The following is an 18,351-nucleotide window of genomic DNA, read 5'->3' on the forward strand; positions in this document are numbered from 1 at the left end:
GTCCCCGCCTCGTGGGGGGTGCCTCCTCCTGCGACGGGGGTCCTAAATGCCAGTGGGGAAAGAGGGGCTCACTCTGAGACCCCGCCTCGCTGGGGATGCCTCCTCCCCCTGCGATGGGGTTCCTAAGAGCCAGGGGGGGAAGTGGGGCTGGCTCTCAGTCCCCGCCGCGCGGGGGGTGCCTCCCCCCTCGTGATACGGATCCTAAGAGCCAGGGGGGGAACAGGGGGAGAGGATGATAATTTCAGCATCGCAGGCTGTGTTCACCCAGCCTGTTAAATTGTTATTAGTATCCTGAAAGGGAGAGGATGATATTACTCCCCATAACAGACAGATATGACTCCCCATCGTAGAGCACGAGGTGTACACCCGCCCTGTGATTTTCTTCCTCATATTCAGAGACCGAGAGGTTGTTGTCACTCCCAATATCAGAGGAAGTATACACCCCCGTGTGAGATGTTCCTTAATGATATTCCACGGCGGATGGGGTGATATGACTACATACATGGCAGAAAGTGGAAACCCCCCAGGGATATTATTCCCACGATCCTGGAGGGAAGAAGATGATGTTACTTTCAATATGACAGAAGGTGGATGAAGTGGTGGACTGCCCCTCCACACCTGTGAGTATTTCTAGTTGGGTGGGACGAGAGACTGAGGAAAGAAATAAGACACAGAGAGAAAGTGTAAAGATACAACAGTGGGTCCAGGGGACCGGCGCTCAGCACACCAAGGACCTGCACCGGCACCAGCCTCTGAGTTCCCTCAGTTTTTATTGATTATGATTTTCATTATTTTAGCAGAAAGGAATGTAGTAGGAGAGCAGGGTGATGATAAGGAGAGAGTCAGCAGAAGACATGTGAGCAAAAGAATCCATGTCATAATTAGGTTCAAGGGAAGGTACTGTGACTGGACGTGCACATAAGCCGGATTTGTTTCTCTCCACCCAAACATCTCAGTGGAGTAAAGAAGAACAAGGCAGTGTTACTGCAAACATGTCTCGCCTCCCGCCACGGGGCAGCTTTTCTCCTATCTCAGAGTTGAACGAATGTACAATCGGGTTTTACACCGAGACATTCAGTTCCCAGGGGCAAGCAGGAGCTAGTGGCCTTCCTCCATCTCAGCTGCAAGAGGCTTTCCTCTTTTACTAATCCACCTCAGCACGGACCCATTACGGGTGTCTGGCTGGGGGACAGTCAGGTCTTTCTCATCCCATGAGGCTATATTTCAGACTGTCACATGGGGAGAAAGCTTGGACCATACCCTGCTTTCAAGGGCAGAGGTCCCTGCGGCTTTCCACAGTGCATTGTGTCCCCGGTTTCTTGAGACTAGAGAATGGCGATGACTTTTACCAAGTATACTGCTGGTAAACATTTTGTTAACAAGGCACGTCCTGCACAGCCCTACATCCCTTAAACTTTGATTTTATACAACACATGTTTTGGTGAGCTCCAGGTTGGGTCAAAGTGGCTGGGGCCAAGTGGCTAGGGCAAAGCTACAAATTAACAACATCTCAGCAAAGCAATTGTTTAAAGGACAGGTCTTTTTGAAAATGGAGTCTCTTATGTCTTTCCTTTCTACATGGACACAGTGACAGTCTGATCTCTCTTACTTTTCCCTACAGGTGGACACGCCCCCACTGATATTCCCTGTAATTGCAGCGTGGGAGAGGAGGATATGACACGCCATATCGCAGGGAGCAGAAACACCCCTGTGTTACTGTTCTTCATATTCAGGGAGGAAGAGGATGATATTACTCCCAATACAGACGGGTGTACACCCTCTGTACACCGAGGGTGTACACCCATGTGTGAAAGAGTTCGTAATCTCCAGAGGGGGAGATGATATTACTCACAATATGGTAAAGAGGCTGTGAGTCCACGGAGGATCCTCAGAGCCAGCGGGGGAAGAGGGGCTGGCTCTGAGACCCCGCCTCGCTGTAGGTGCCTCCCCCCACTGCGATGGGGGTCCTAAGAGACAGTGGGGGAAGAGGGGCTGGCTCTGAGACCCCGCGTCACGGGGGTTGCCTCCCCCCCTGCGATGGGGGTCCTAAGGGCCAGTGGGGGAAGAGGGGCTGGGTCTGAGACCCCGCCTCACGGGGGGTGCCTCCCCCCCTGCGACGGGGGTCCTAAGGGCCAGTGGGGGAAGAGGGGCTGGCTCAGAGACACCGCCTCGCGAGGTGTGCCTCCCCCCCCTGCGATGGGGTTCCTAAGGGCCAGTGGGGGAAGAGGGGCTGGCTCTGAGACCCCGCCTCACGGGGGGTGCCTCCCCCCCTGTGATGGGGGTCCTAAGAGCCAGGAGCAGAAGAGGGGCTGGCTCTCTGTACCCGCCTCGCGGGGGGTGCCTCCCCCCCCCCCGTGATGGGGGTCCTAAGAGCCAGAAGGCTTAGAGGGGCTGGCTCTCAGTCCCCGCCTCGTGGGGGGTGCCTCCTCCTGCGACGGGGGTCCTAAATGCCAGTGGGGAAAGAGGGGCTCGCTCTGAGACCCCGCCTCGCTGGGGATGCCTCCTCCCCCTGCGATGGGGTTCCTAAGAGCCAGGGGGGGAAGTGGGGCTGGCTCTCAGTCCCCGCCGCGCGGGGGGTGCCTCCCCCCTCGTGATACGGATCCTAAGAGCCAGGGGGGGAACAGGGGGAGAGGATGATAATTTCAGCATCGCAGGCTGTGTTCACCCAGCCTGTTAAATTGTTATTAGTATCCTGAAAGGGAGAGGATGATATTACTCCCCATAACAGACAGATAGGACTCCCCATCGTAGAGCACGAGGTGTACACCCGCCCTGTGATTTTCTTCCTCATATTCAGAGACCGAGAGGTTGTTGTCACTCCCAATATCAGAGGAAGTATACACCCCCGTGTGAGATGTTCCTTAATGATATTCCACGGCGGAGGGGGTGATATGACTACATACATGGCAGAAAGTGGAAACCCCCCAGGGATATTATTCCCACGATCCTGGAGGGAAGAAGATGATGTTACTTTCAATATGACAGAAGGTGGATGAAGTGGTGGACTGCCCCTCCACACCTGTGAGTATTTCTAGTTGGGTGGGACGAGAGACTGAGAAAAGAAATAAGACACAGAGAGAAAGTGTAAAGATACAACAGTGGGTCCAGGGGACCGGCGCTCAGCACACCAAGGACCTGCACCGGCACCAGCCCCTGAGTTCCCTCAGTTTTTATTGATTATGATTTTCATTATTTTAGCAGAAAGGAATGTAGTAGGAGAGCAGGGTGATGATAAGGAGAGAGTCAGCAGAAGACATGTGAGCAAAAGAATCCATGTCATAATTAGGTTCAAGGGAAGGTACTGTGACTGGACGTGCACATAAGCCGGATTTGTTTCTCTCCACCCAAACATCTCAGTGGAGTAAAGAAGAACAAGGCAGTGTTACTGCAAACATGTCTCGCCTCCCGCCACGGGGCAGCTTTTCTCCTATCTCAGAGTTGAACGAATGTACTATCGGGTTTTACACCGAGACATTCAGTTCCCAGGGGCAAGCAGGAGCTAGTGGCCTTCCTCCAACTCAGCTGCAAGAGGCTTTCCTCTTTTACTAATCCACCTCAGCACAGACCCATTACGGGTGTCGGGCTGGGGGACAGTCAGGTCTTTCTCATCCCATGAGGCTATATTTCAGACTATCACATGGGGAGAAAGCTTGGACCATACCCTGCTTTCAAGGGCAGAGGTCCCTGCGGCTTTCCACAGTGCATTGTGTCCCCGGTTTCTTGAGACTAGAGAATGGCGATGACTTTTACCAAGTATACTGCTGGTAAACATTTTGTTAACAAGGCACGTCCTGCACAGCCCTACATCCCTTAAACTTTGATTTTATACAACACATGTTTTGGTGAGCTCCAGGTTGGGTCAAAGTGGCTGGGGCCAAGTGGCTAGGGCAAAGCTACAAATTAACAACATCTCAGCAAAGCAATTGTTTAAAGGACAGGTCTTTTTGAAAATGGAGTCTCTTATGTCTTTCCTTTCTACATGGACACAGTGACAGTCTGATCTCTCTTACTTTTCCCTACAGGTGGACACGCCCCCACTGATATTCCCTGTAATTGCAGCGTGGGAGAGGAGGATATGACACGCCATATCGCAGGGAGCAGAAACACCCCTGTGTTACTGTTCTTCATATTCAGGGAGGAAGAGGATGATATTACTCCCAATACAGACGGGTGTACACCCTCTGTACACCGAGGGTGTACACCCGTGTGTGAAAGAGTTCGTAATCTCCAGAGGGGGAGATGATATTACTCACAATATGGTAAAGAGGCTGTGAGTCCACGGAGGATCCTCAGAGCCAGCGGGGGAAGAGGGGCTGGCTCTGAGACCCCGCCTCGCTGTAGGTGCCTCCCCCCACTGCGATGGGGGTCCTAAGAGACAGTGGGGGAAGAGGGGCTGGCTCTGAGACCCCGCGTCACGGGGGTTGCCTCCCCCCCTGCGATGGGGGTCCTAAGGGCCAGTGGGGGAAGAGGGGCTGACTCTGAGAACCCGCCTCACGGGGGGTGCCTCCCCACCCTGCGATGGGGGTCCTAAGGGCCAGTGGGGGAAGAGGGGCTGGCTCTGAGTACCCGCCTCACGGGGGGTGCCTCCCCCCCCTGCGACGGGGGTCCTAAGGGCCAGTGGGGGAAGAGGGGCTGGCTCAGAGACACCGCCTCGCGAGGGGTGCCTCCCCCCCCTGCGATGGGGTTCCTAAGGGCCAGTGGGGGAAGAGGGGCTGGCTCTGAGACCCCGCCTCACGGGGGGTGCCTCCCCCCCTGTGATGGGGGTCCTAAGAGCCAGGAGCAGAAGAGGGGCTGGCTGTCTGTACCCGCCTCGCGGGGGGTGCCTCCCCCACCCCGTGATGGGGGTCCTAAGAGCCAGAAGGCTTAGAGGGGCTGGCTCTCAGTCCCCGCCTCGTGGGGGGTGCCTCCTCCCCCTGCGATGGGGGTCCTAAATGCCAGTGGGGAAAGAGGGGCTCGCTCTGAGACCCGCCTCGCTCGGGATGCCTCCTCCCCCTGCGATGGGGTTCCTAAGAGCCAGGGGGGGAAGAGGGGCTGGCTCTCAGTCCCCGCCGTGCGGGGGGTGCTTCCCCCCTCGTGATACGGATCCTAAGAGCCAGGGGGGGAACATGGGGAGAGGATGATAATTTCAGCATCGCAGGCTGTGTTCACCCAGCCTGTTAAATTGTTATTAGTATCCTGAAAGGGAGAGGATGATATTACTCCCCATAACAGACAGATATGACTCCCCATCGTAGAGCACGAGGTGTACACCCGCCCTGTGATTTTCTTCCTCATATTCAGAGACCGAGAGGTTGATGTCACTCCCAATATCGGAAGAAGTATACACCCCCGTGTGAGATGTTCCTTAATGATATTCCACGGCGGAGGGGGTGATATGACTACATACATGGCAGAAAGTGGAAACCCCCCAGGGATATTATTCCCACGATCCTGGAGGGAAGAAGATGATGTTACTTTCAATATGACAGAAGGTGGATGAAGTGGTGGACTGCCCCTCCACACCTGTGAGTATTTCTAGTTGGGTGGGACGAGAGACTGAGAAAAGAAATAAGACACAGAGAGAAAGTGTAAAGATACAACAGTGGGTCCAGGGGACCGGCGCTCAGCACACCAAGGACCTGCACCGGCACCAGCCTCTGAGTTCCCTCAGTTTCTATTGATTATGATTTTCATTATTTTAGCAGAAAGGAATGTAGTAGGAGAGCAGGGTGATGATAAGGAGAGAGTTAGCAGAAGACATGTGAGCAAAAGAATCCATGTCATAATTAGGTTCAAGGGAAGGTACTGTGACTGGAAGTGCACATAAGCCAGATTTGTTTCTCTCCACCCAAACATCTCAGTGGAGTAAAGAAGAACAAGGCAGTGTTACTGCAAACATGTCTCGCCTCCCGCCACGGGGCAGCTTTTCTCCTATCTCAGAGTTGAACGAATGTACAATCGGGTTTTACACCGAGACATTCAGTTCCCAGGGGCAAGCAGGAGCTAGTGGCCTTCCTCCATCTCAGCTGCAAGAGGCTTTCCTCTTTTACTAATCCACCTCAGCACAGACCCATTACGGGTGTCGGGCTGGGGGACAGTCAGGTCTTTCTCATCCCATGAGGCTATATTTCAGACTATCACATGGGGAGAAAGCTTGGACAATACCCTGCTTTCAAGGGCAGAGGTCCCTGCGGCTTTCCACAGTGCATTGTGTCCCCGGTTTCTTGAGACTAGAGAATGGCGATGACTTTTACCAAGTATACTGCTGGTAAACATTTTGTTAACAAGGCACGTCCTGCACAGCCCTACATCCCTTAAACTTTGATTTTATACAACACATGTTTTGGTGAGCTCCAGGTTGGGTCAAAGTGGCTGGGGCCAAGTGGCTAGGGCAAAGCTACAAATTAACAACATCTCAGCAAAGCAATTGTTTAAAGGACAGGTCTTTTTGAAAATGGAGTCTCTTATGTCTTTCCTTTCTACATGGACACAGTGACAGTCTGATCTCTCTTACTTTTCCCTACAGGTGGACACGCCCCCACTGATATTCCCTGTAATTGCAGCGTGGGAGAGGAGGATATGACACGCCATATCGCAGGGAGCAGAAACACCCCTGTGTTACTGTTCTTCATATTCAGGGAGGAAGAGGATGATATTACTCCCAATACAGACGGGTGTACACCCTCTGTACACCGAGGGTGTACACCCGTGTGTGAAAGAGTTCGTAATCTCCAGAGGGGGAGATGATATTACTCACAATATGGTAAAGAGGCTGTGAGTCCTCGGAGGATCCTCAGAGCCAGCGGGGGAAGAGGGGCTGGCTCTGAGACCCCGCCTCGCTGGGGGTGCCTCCCCCCACTGCGATGGGGGTCCTAAGAGACAGTGGGGGAAGAGGGGCTGGCTCTGAGACCCCGCCTCGCGGGGGTTGCCTCCCCCCCTGCGATGGGGGTCCTAAGGGCCAGTGGGGGAAGAGGGGCTGGGTCTGAGACCCCGCCTCACGGGGGGTGCCTCCCCACCCTGCGATGGGGGTCCTAAGGGCCAGTGGGGGAAGAGGGGCTGGCTCTGAGTACCCGCCTCACGGGGGGTGCCTCACCCCCCTGCGACGGGGGTCCTAAGGGCCAGTGGGGGAAGAGGGGCTGGCTCAGAGACACCGCCTCGCGAGGGGTGCCTCCCCCCCCGCGATGGGGTTCCAAAGGGCCAGTGGGGGAAGAGGGGCTGGCTCTGAGACCGCGCCTCACGGGGGGTGCCTCCCCCCCTGTGATGGGGGTCCTAAGAGCCAGGAGCAGAAGAGGGGATGGCTCTCTGTACCCGCCTCGCGGGGGGTGCCTCACCCCCCCCGTGATGGGGGTCCTAAGAGCCAGAAGGCTTAGAGGGGCTGGCTCTCAGTCCCCGCCTCGTGGGGGGTGCCTCCTCCCCCTGCGATGGGGGTCCTAAATGCCAGTGGGGAAAGAGGGGCTCGCTCTGAGACCCCGCCTCGCTGTGGGTGCCTCCCCCCACTGCGATGGGGGTCCTAAGGGCCAGTGGGGAAAGAGGGGCTGGCTCTCAGTCCCCGCCTCGTGGGGGGTGCCTCCTCCTCCTGCGACGGGGGTCCTAAATGCCAGTGGGGAAAGAGGGGCTCGCTCTGAGACCCCGCCTCGCTGGGGATGCCTCCTCCCCCTGCGATGGGGTTCCTAAGAGCCAGGGGGGGAAGAGGGGCTGGCTCTCAGTCCCCGCCGCGCGGTGGGGTGCCTCCCCCCCTCGTGATACGGATCCTAAGAGCCAGGGGGGGAACAGGGGGAGAGGATGATAATTTCAGCATCGCAGGCTGTGTTCACCCAGCCTGTTAAATTGTTATTAGTATCCTGAAAGGGAGAGGATGATATTACTCCCCATAACAGACAGATATGACTCCCCATCGTAGAGCACGAGGTGTACACCCGCCCTGTGATTTTCTTCCTCATATTCAGAGACCGAGAGGTTGATGTCACTCCCAATATCGGAGGAAGTATACACCCCCGTGTGAGATGTTCCTTAATGATATTCCACGGCGGAGGGGGTGATATGACTACATACATGGCAGAAAGTGGAAACCCCCCAGGGATATTATTCCCACGATCCTGGAGGGAAGAAGATGATGTTACTTTCAATATGACAGAAGGTGGATGAAGTGGTGGACTGCCCCTCCACACCTGTGAGTATTTCTAGTTGGGTGGGACGAGAGACTGAGAAAAGAAATAAGACACAGAGAGAAAGTGTAAAGATACAACAGTGGGTCCAGGGGACCGGCGCTCAGCACACCAAGGACCTGCACCGGCACCAGCCTCTGAGTTCCCTCAGTTTCTATTGATTATGATTTTCATTATTTTAGCAGAAAGGAATGTAGTAGGAGAGCAGGGTGATGATAAGGAGAGAGTCAGCAGAAGACATGTGAGCAAAAGAATCCATGTCATAATTAGGTTCAAGGGAAGGTACTGTGACTGGACGTGCACATAAGCCAGATTTGTTTCTCTCCACCCAAACATCTCAGTGGAGTAAAGAAGAACAAGGCAGTGTTACTGCAAACATGTCTCGCCTCCCGCCACGGGGCAGCTTTTCTCCTATCTCAGAGTTGAACGAATGTACAATCGGGTTTTACACCGAGACATTCAGTTCCCAGGGGCAAGCAGGAGCTAGTGGCCTTCCTCCATCTCAGCTGCAAGAGGCTTTCCTCTTTTACTAATCCACCTCAGCACAGACCCATTACGGGTGTCGGGCTGGGGGACAGTCAGGTCTTTCTCATCCCATGAGGCTATATTTCAGACTGTCACATGGGGAGAAAGCTTGGACAATACCCTGCTTTCAAGGGCAGAGGTCCCTGCGGCTTTCCACAGTGCATTGTGTCCCCGGTTTCTTGAGACTAGAGAATGGCGATGACTTTTACCAAGTATACTGCTGGTAAACATTTTGTTAACAAGGCACGTCCTGCACAGCCCTACATCCCTTAAACTTTGATTTTATACAACACATGTTTTGGTGAGCTCCAGGTTGGGTCAAAGTGGCTGGGGCCAAGTGGCTAGGGCAAAGCTACAAATTAACAACATCTCAGCAAAGCAATTGTTTAAAGGACAGGTCTTTTTGAAAATGGAGTCTCTTATGTCTTTCCTTTCTACATGGACACAGTGACAGTCTGATCTCTCTTACTTTTCCCTACAGGTGGACACGCCCCCACTGATATTCCCTCTAATTGCAGCGTGGGAGACGAGGATATGACACGCCATATCGCAGGGAGCAGAAACACCCCTGTGTTACTGTTCTTCATATTCAGGGAGGAAGAGGATGATATTACTCCCAATACAGACGGGTGTACACCCTCTGTACACCGAGGGTGTACACCCGTCTGTGAAAGAGTTCGTAATCTCCAGAGGGGGAGATGATATTACTCACAATATGGTAAAGAGGCTGTGAGTCCACGGAGGATCCTCAGAGCCAGCGGGGGAAGAGAGGCTGGCTCTGAGACCCCGCCTCGCTGTAGGTGCCTCCCCCCACTGCGATGGGGGTCCTAAGAGACAGTGGGGGAAGAGGGGCTGGCTCTGAGACCCCGCCTCGCGGGGGTTGCCTCCCCCCCTGCGATGGGGGTCCTAAGGGCCAGTGGGGGAAGAGGGGCTGGCTCTGAGAACCCGCCTCACGGGGGGTGCCTCCCCACCCTGCGATGGGGGTCCTAAGGGCCAGTGGGGGAAGAGGGGCTGGCTCAGAGACACCGCCTCGCGAGGAGTGCCTCCCTCCCCTGCGATGGGGTTCCTAAGGGCCAGTGGGGGAAGAGGGGCTGGCTCTGAGACCCCGCCTCGCGGGGGGTGCCTCCCCCCCTGTGATGGGGGTCCTAAGAGCCAGGAGCAGAAGAGGGGCTGGCTCTCTGTACCCGCCTCGCGGGGGGTGCCTCCCCCCCCCCGTGATGGGGGTCCTAAGAGCCAGAAGGCTTAGAGGGGCTGGCTCTCAGTCCCCGCCTCGTGGGGGGTGCCTCCTCCCCCTGCGTTGGGGGTCCTAAATGCCAGTGGGGAAAGAGGGGCTCGCTCTGAGACCCCGCCTCGCTGGGGGTGCCTCCCCCCACTGCGATGGGGGTCCTAAGGGCCAGTGGGGAAAGAGGGGCTGGCTCTCAGTCCCCGCCTCGTGGGGGGTGCCTCCTCCTGCGACGGGGGTCCTAAATGCCAGTGGGGAAAGAGGGGCTCACTCTGAGACCCCGCCTCGCTGGGGATGCCTCCTCCCCCTGCGATGGGGTTCCTAAGAGCCAGGGGGGGAAGTGGGGCTGGCTCTCAGTCCCCGCCGCGCGGGGGGTGCCTCCCCCCTCGTGATACGGATCCTAAGAGCCAGGGGGGGAACAGGGGGAGAGGATGATAATTTCAGCATCGCAGGCTGTGTTCACCCAGCCTGTTAAATTGTTATTAGTATCCTGAAAGGGAGAGGATGATATTACTCCCCATAACAGACAGATATGACTCCCCATCGTAGAGCACGAGGTGTACACCCGCCCTGTGATTTTCTTCCTCATATTCAGAGACCGAGAGGTTGTTGTCACTCCCAATATCAGAGGAAGTATACACCCCCGTGTGAGATGTTCCTTAATGATATTCCACGGCGGATGGGGTGATATGACTACATACATGGCAGAAAGTGGAAACCCCCCAGGGATATTATTCCCACGATCCTGGAGGGAAGAAGATGATGTTACTTTCAATATGACAGAAGGTGGATGAAGTGGTGGACTGCCCCTCCACACCTGTGAGTATTTCTAGTTGGGTGGGACGAGAGACTGAGAAAAGAAATAAGACACAGAGAGAAAGTGTAAAGATACAACAGTGGGTCCAGGGGACCGGCGCTCAGCACACCAAGGACCTGCACCGGCACCAGCCTCTGAGTTCCCTCAGTTTTTATTGATTATGATTTTCATTATTTTAGCAGAAAGGAATGTAGTAGGAGAGCAGGGTGATGATAAGGAGAGAGTCAGCAGAAGACATGTGAGCAAAAGAATCCATGTCATAATTAGGTTCAAGGGAAGGTACTGTGACTGGACGTGCACATAAGCCGGATTTGTTTCTCTCCACCCAAACATCTCAGTGGAGTAAAGAAGAACAAGGCAGTGTTACTGCAAACATGTCTCGCCTCCCGCCACGGGGCAGCTTTTCTCCTATCTCAGAGTTGAACGAATGTACAATCGGGTTTTACACCGAGACATTCAGTTCCCAGGGGCAAGCAGGAGCTAGTGGCCTTCCTCCATCTCAGCTGCAAGAGGCTTTCCTCTTTTACTAATCCACCTCAGCACGGACCCATTACGGGTGTCTGGCTGGGGGACAGTCAGGTCTTTCTCATCCCATGAGGCTATATTTCAGACTATCACATGGGGAGAAAGCTTGGACCATACCCTGCTTTCAAGGGCAGAGGTCCCTGCGGCTTTCCACAGTGCATTGTGTCCCCGGTTTCTTGAGACTAGAGAATGGCGATGACTTTTACCAAGTATACTGCTGGTAAACATTTTGTTAACAAGGCACGTCCTGCACAGCCCTACATCCCTTAAACTTTGATTTTATACAACACATGTTTTGGTGAGCTCCAGGTTGGGTCAAAGTGGCTGGGGCCAAGTGGCTGGGGCAAAGCTACAAATTAACAACATCTCAGCAAAGCAATTGTTTAAAGGACAGGTCTTTTTGAAAATGGAGTCTCTTATGTCTTTCCTTTCTACATGGACACAGTGACAGTCTGATCTCTCTTACTTTTCCCTACAGGTGGACACGCCCCCACTGATATTCCCTGTAATTGCAGCGTGGGAGAGGAGGATATGACACGCCATATCGCAGGGAGCAGAAACACCCCTGTGTTACTGTTCTTCATATTCAGGGAGGAAGAGAATGATATTACTCCCAATACAGACAGGTGTACACCCTCTGTACACCGAGGGTGTACACCCGTGTGTGAAAGAGTTCGTAATCTCCAGAGGGGGAGATGATATTACTCACAATATGGTAAAGAGGCTGTGAGTCCACGGAGGATCCTCAGAGCCAGCGGGGGAAGAGGGGCTGGCTCTGAGACCCCGCCTCGCTGGGGGTGCCTCCCCCCACTGCGATGGGGGTCCTAAGAGACAGTGGGGGAAGAGGGGCTGGCTCTCAGACCCCGCCTCGCGGGGGGTGCCTCCCCACCCTGCGATGGGGGTCCTAAGGGCCAGTGGGGGAAGAAGGGCTGGCTCTGAGAACCCGCCTCACGGGGGTGCCTCCCCCCACTGCGATGGGGGTCCTAAGGGCTAGTGGGGGAAGAGGGGCTGGCTCAGAGACCCGGCCTCGCGGGGGATGCCTCCCCCCCTGCGATGGCGGTCCTAAGGGCCACTGGGGGAAGAGGGGCTGGCTCTGAGTACCCGCCTCACGGGGGGTGCCTCCCCCCCCTGCGACGGGGGTCCTAAGGGCCAGTGGGGGAAGAGGGGCTGGCTCAGAGACACCGCCTCGCGAGGGGTGCCTCCCCCCCCTGCGATGGGGTTCCTAAGGGCCAGTGGGGGAAGAGGGGCTGGCTCTGAGACCCCGCCTCGCGGGGGTTGCCTCCCCCCCTGTGATGGGGGTCCTAAGAGCCAGGAGCAGAAGAGGGGCTGGCTCTCTGTACCCGCCTCGCGGGGGGTGCCTTCCCCCCCCCGTGATGGGGGTCCTAAGAGCCAGAAGGCTTAGAGGGGCTGGCTCTCAGTCCCCGCCTCGTGGGGGGTGCCTCCTCCCCCTGCGATGGCGGTCCTAAATGCCAGTGGGGAAAGAGGGGCTCGCTCTGAGACCCCGCCTCGCTGGGGGTGCGTCCCCCCACTGCGATGGGGGTCCTAAGGGCCAGTGGGGAAAGAGGGGCTCGCTCTCAGTCCCCACCTCGTGGGGGGTGCCTCCTCCTCCTGCGACGGGGGTCCTAAATGCCAGTGGGGAAAGAGGGGCTCGCTCTGAGACCCCGCCTCGCTGGGGATGCCTCCTCCCCCTGCGATGGGGTTCCTAAGAGCCAGGGGGGGAAGAGGGGCTGGCTCTCAGTCCCCGCCTCGCGGGGGGTGCCTCCCCCCCTCTGATGGGGGTCCTAAGAGCCAGGAGCAGAAGAGGTGCTGACTCTCTGTACCCGCCTCGCGGGGGGTGCCTCCCCCCCCCGTGATGGGGGTCCTAAGAGCCAGAAGGCTTAGAGGGGCTGGCTCTCAGTCCCCGCCTCGTGGGGGCTGCCTCCTCCCCCTGCGACGGAGGTCCTAAATGCCAGTAGGGAAAGAGGGGCTCGCTCTGAGACCCCGCCTCGCTGGGGGTGCCTCCTCCCCCTGCGATGGGGGTCCTAAGAGCCAGTGGGGAAAGAGGGGCTGGCTCTCAGTCCCCGCCGCGCGGGGGGTGCCTCCCCCCCTCGTGATACGGATCCTAAGAGCCAGGGGGGAACAGGGGGAGAGGATGATAATTTCAGCATCGCAGGCTGTGTTCACCCAGCCTGTTAAATTGTTATTAGTATCCTGAAAGGGAGAGGATGATATTACTCCCCATAACAGACAGATATGACTCCCCATCGTAGAGCACGAGGTGTACACCCGCCCTGTGATTTTCTTCCTCATATTCAGAGACCGAGAGGTTGATGTCACTCCCAATATCGGAAGAAGTATACACCCCCGTGTGAGATGTTCCTTAATGATATTCCACGGCGGAGGGGGTGATATGACTACATACATGGCAGAAAGTGGAAACCCCTCAGGGATATTATTCCCAGGATCCTGGAGGGAAGAAGATGATGTTACTTTCAATATGACAGAAGGTGGATGAAGTGGTGGACTGCCCCTCCACACCTGTGAGTATTTCTAGTTGGGTGGGACGAGAGACTGAGAAAAGAAAGAAGACACAGAGAGAAAGTGTAAAGATACAACAGTGGGTCCAGGGGACCGGCGCTCAGCACACCAAGGACCTGCACCGGCACCAGCCTCTGAGTTCCCTCAGTTTTTATTGATTATGATTTTCATTATTTTAGCAGAAAGGAATGTAGTAGGAGAGCAGGGTGATGATAAGGAGAGAGTCAGCAGAAGACATGTGAGCAAAAGAATCCATGTCATAATTAGGTTCAAGGGAAGGTACTGTGACTGGACGTGCACATAAGCCAGATTTGTTTCTCTCCACCCAAACATCTCAGTGGAGTAAAGAAGAACAAGGCAGTGTTACTGCAAACATGTCTCGCCTCCCGCCACGGGGCAGCTTTTCTCCTATCTCAGAGTTGAACGAATGTACAATCGGGTTTTACACCGAGACATTCAGTTCCCAGGGGCAAGCAGGAGCTAGTGGCCTTCCTCCATCTCAGCTGCAAGAGGCTTTCCTCTTTTACTAATCCACCTCAGCACAGACCCATTACGGGTGTCGGGCTGGGGGACAGTCAGGTCTTTCTCATCCCATGAGGCTATATTTCAGACTGTCACATGGGGAGAAAGCTTGGACAATACCCTGCTTTCAAGGGCAGAGGTCCCTGCGGCTTTCCACAGTGCATTGTGTCCCCGGTTTCTTGAGACTAGAGAATGGCGATGACTTTTACCAAGTATACTGCTGGTAAACATTTTGTTAACAAGGCACGTCCTGCACAGCCCTACATCCCTTAAACTTTGATTTTATACAACACATGTTTTGGTGAGCTCCAGGTTGGGTCAAAGTGGCTGGGGCCAAGCGGCTGGGGCAAAGCTACAAATTAACAACATCTCAGCAGAGCAATTGTTTAAAGGACAGGTCTTTTTGAAAATGGAGTCTCTTATGTCTTTCCTTTCTACATGGACACAGTGACAGTCTGATCTCTCTTACTTTTCCCTACAGGTGGACACGCCCCCACTGATATTCCCTGTAATTGCAGCGTGGGAGAGGAGGATATGACACGCCATATCGCAGGGAGCAGAAACACCCCTGTGTTACTGTTCTTCATATTCAGGGAGGAAGAGAATGATATTACTCCCAATACAGACAGGTGTACACCCTCTGTACACCGAGGGTGTACACCCGTGTGTGAAAGAGTTCGTAATCTCCAGAGGGGGAGATGATATTACTCACAATATGGTAAAGAGGCTGTGAGTCCACGGAGGATCCTCAGAGCCAGCGGGGGAAGAGGGGCTGGCTCTGAGACCCCGCCTCGCTGGGGGTGCCTCCCCCCACTGCGATGGGGGTCCTAAGAGACAGTGGGGGAAGAGGGGCTGGCTCTCAGACCCCGCCTCGCGGGGGGTGCCTCCCCACCCTGCGATGGGGGTCCTAAGGGCCAGTGGGGGAAGAAGGGCTGGCTCTGAGAACCCGCCTCACGGGGGTGCCTCCCCCCACTGCGATGGGGGTCCTAAGGGCTAGTGGGGGAAGAGGGGCTGGCTCAGAGACCCGGCCTCGCGGGGGATGCCTCCCCCCCTGCGATGGCGGTCCTAAGGGCCACTGGGGGAAGAGGGGTGGCTCTGAGACCCCGCCTCGCGGGGAGTGCCTCCCCCCTGCGATGGGGGTCCTAAGAGCCAGTGGGGGAAGAGGGGCTGGCTCTCAGACCCCGCCTCGCGGGAGGTGCCTCCCCCCCCGCGATGGGGGTCCTAAGAGCCAGTTGAGGAAGAGGGGCTGGCTCTCTGTACCCGTCTCCCGGGGGGTGCCTCCCCCCCCGTGATGGGGGTCCTAAGAGCCAGAAGGCTTAGATGTGCTGGCTCTCAGTCCCCGCCTCGTGGGGGGTGCCTCTTTCTCCTGCGATGGGGTTCCTAAGAGCCAGTGGTGTAAGAGGGGCTGGCTCTGAGACCACGCCTCGCGATGTGCCTCCCCACCTTGCGATCGGGATCCCAAGAGCCAGGGGGGAAGAGTGGCTGGCTCTCTCTGTGGATGATTCTTTTTCCATTCTCAGTCAGTTTTCTTTTTTCTTTCTTTTTTTTTTGAGACTGAGTCTTTCTCTGTTGCCCATGCCTTGCTGGATCTCGGGTGACTGCAACCACTGCCTCCCGCGTTCGAGAGATTCTCCTGCCTCAGCCTCCTGAGTAGCTGGGACTAGAGGTGTGTGTCACCGCACCCAGCTAATTTTTGTATTTTTAGTAGAGATGGGGTTTCACCATGTTTGCCAGGATGGTCTCTATCTCCTGACCTTGTGATCCACCCACCTCAGCCTCCCAAAGTGCTGGGATTGCAGGTGCGAGCCACCGGATCCAGCCTCTCAGGCGATTTTCATACTTGCATACTCTGATCACTACTCTGTTAAACAGTCAAGGAGGGTAAGTATTATCTTCAGACTTCCAGAGCTCTGTCTCTGTACAGCCCTCTCCTCCTCAATATTCTGCCCTATGAATTCTAGCCACATTGGCCTTCCCAGACTCACAGTTCTGTCCTCTCAACTCAGGAAGATCTCTGAGCTCCATCTGCATTCTTTCTTCCTGTGCTGTGGCCTGGAAAGTTTTCTGAGGTGTTCGGGAGGTCAATTGTGGGGCTAGCCTCATTTGTTTCTCGTTTCTTGAGGATCACTGTCTTTTGATGCTTGATTCCAGTGATTGATTCCCTTTGTTGCTTCAGGGCCATAGTTTCATATATTTTGTCCAGTATTTTTTGTTGTTTTAGGTCAGAAAGTAATTTTGGTCTCTGTTACTCCATCTTGGCCAGAAGTGTAAGACCTAAGCATTTACACATCAAAATAGTGCACACATAATTTTAGTTTAAGCTACTTTTTAAAAAATCTCCTTCATTTTCCATTTAGCATTCTATTTAGGGTATTACATTGGTTTTTTTGAAATTCTGTTATTGACAGTTTCTATTGCCTATCAATCCCATTTAAAGATAGTGCATAGGGTATTCTAAAATAGCTGTTAAGCAAAGAGAAAATTGGGCCTGATAGGGTGAGAATCACAGCTCTAATACCTAGAGTGACCTTATAATATATTGTACAAAGGAGATATTTTTGACAGTGAATGAGAGTGTTGTTAGTAATTATATCAGGACCATGGCCTAAACCAGGACTATCCCAGGCAGCCTGGGACATATTTGTACCCCATCTCTATTTAATGCCTTTATACAATTCTTTACTTAATTCTACCAGCCTTTATTGAGCCTGCTTTCTTTGTCTAGCTGAGTGCCACTTGCTGACATCACTAAGATCAATACAGCAAACTCTGAAAGATGGATAGAGAGACAGGAGATGGTCCTTTATAATGCAGTGTGATCTGTGCTGCAATAGAGGTGAGCACAAGGGCCTTACGAAGGCTCAATGAAGAGCATGCTTGACTGCAGGGGAGGGTACTTAGGTTAGAAAAGATGAGTCGAAGTATGTTCATAGGGAGCATGGGAGGAGAGGTGGTGGGAAAGGTGTTCCAGACAGTGTGTGTCAAGGCCAAGAGCCAGGGGAACACAGGTGGGGCTTCTTTTTTTTCTTCTGAGATGGAAGAGTGTTCTGATCGGCTGGAAAACAATGCACATGGGAAGCTGTACAGAAATGAGTGGGGAAAGGTAATACTTAACAGCAATAGCAGTTAATATTTAGAGCCCACTTACGACATGCTGGGCACAGTTCCGGGTACTCTGAACATATTCACTCATTTAATCTTTACAACAACCCTATGAGGTAGGTACTATTGTTATCCCCATTTTCAGGTGAGGAATCTGAGGCACAGAGAGAGTAAGTATGTTGCCCAGGGCCACACACCAAGTATGTGGTAGGTCCTGGAGTTGAATGCAGAGCCCCTCCACTCTAAACTCCCGAAAGCCGGATGCTACAAGGCGTTGTTATTCCAAGTGGAGGAATGCTAAGGACAGCATCCTGCAGGTGACCAGGAAACCCTGAAGCATTCAAAGCAGGGGAATGGCTTAAAACAAGGTGGTATAAGAAAGTGCTCTCAGAGCAGCATGAAAGTCTGGTGTAGTGGAGGTCTCCGCTAGCCACAGGAGGTGGTAAGAGGCTGAGCTGAAGCAGCTGCAGCAGGGATGCAGAGGATACATTCCCCAAACCCTTATGGGCAGAGTCCTTTGGCTTCAGTGACCACGGCCAAGGGTGCAGAGGAGAAGCCCAAGAAGATGCCAGGTGTCTGGCTTATGCCCCTAGGTGAACGTGAAGCCTCTCATTGACATGCAGGTTACAGGAGGAAAAGCAGGTTTATTTGGGAAGGAGGCTTCTAGACCATGACTTCCATTTTAGCCATGTAGTTTTTGAAGTGCTTGTACAAGTTCTAGGAGGAAATGTCCAGGAGGCAGTGGGGAACTCAAAGTAGATCTCAGGAGAGAGGCTTAGGCCAGAGGGCTTGGGGAATCATCAGCATGGGGGTGGGAGGAGAGCTGGTATTTGGATGAGATTGCAGTGGAGCATGAACAGAGTGGGAAAAGGTGGTGATGAACCCAGGGACTCCAGTATGCGGTAGCTGGCTGTGAGATTAGGAAGCAATGAAGGAGGCCGAGAAGGATGTGGGGGAGAAGCATCAATAAGGAATAA

At 54.4% G+C, this 18,351-nt stretch overlaps 1 protein-coding gene across 7 annotated transcripts in view; it reads left to right on the forward strand.

Annotated features, from left to right (window-relative positions):
• The window catches only part of LOC129135354 (E3 ubiquitin-protein ligase TRIM52), a 69,715-nt gene that overhangs the window by 50,864 nt on the left and 500 nt on the right, over nt 1–18,351 (forward strand). For all 7 annotated transcript variants that reach the window (XM_063816742.1, XM_063816734.1, XM_063816739.1 and 4 more), the window contains 10 exons: nt 397–620; nt 1,622–1,936; nt 2,798–3,021; nt 4,023–5,504; nt 6,506–8,149; nt 9,151–9,465; nt 10,487–10,710; nt 11,712–13,752; nt 14,754–15,938; nt 16,998–17,108. The gene's annotated coding sequence lies outside the window, so the exon portion shown is untranslated. The remainder of the gene's footprint in view (nt 1–396; nt 621–1,621; nt 1,937–2,797; nt 3,022–4,022; nt 5,505–6,505; nt 8,150–9,150; nt 9,466–10,486; nt 10,711–11,711; nt 13,753–14,753; nt 15,939–16,997; nt 17,109–18,351) is intronic.

Source organism: Pan troglodytes, chromosome 7 (genome assembly GCF_028858775.2).
Source record: "Pan troglodytes isolate AG18354 chromosome 7, NHGRI_mPanTro3-v2.0_pri, whole genome shotgun sequence".
NCBI lineage: Eukaryota > Metazoa > Chordata > Mammalia > Primates > Hominidae > Pan > Pan troglodytes.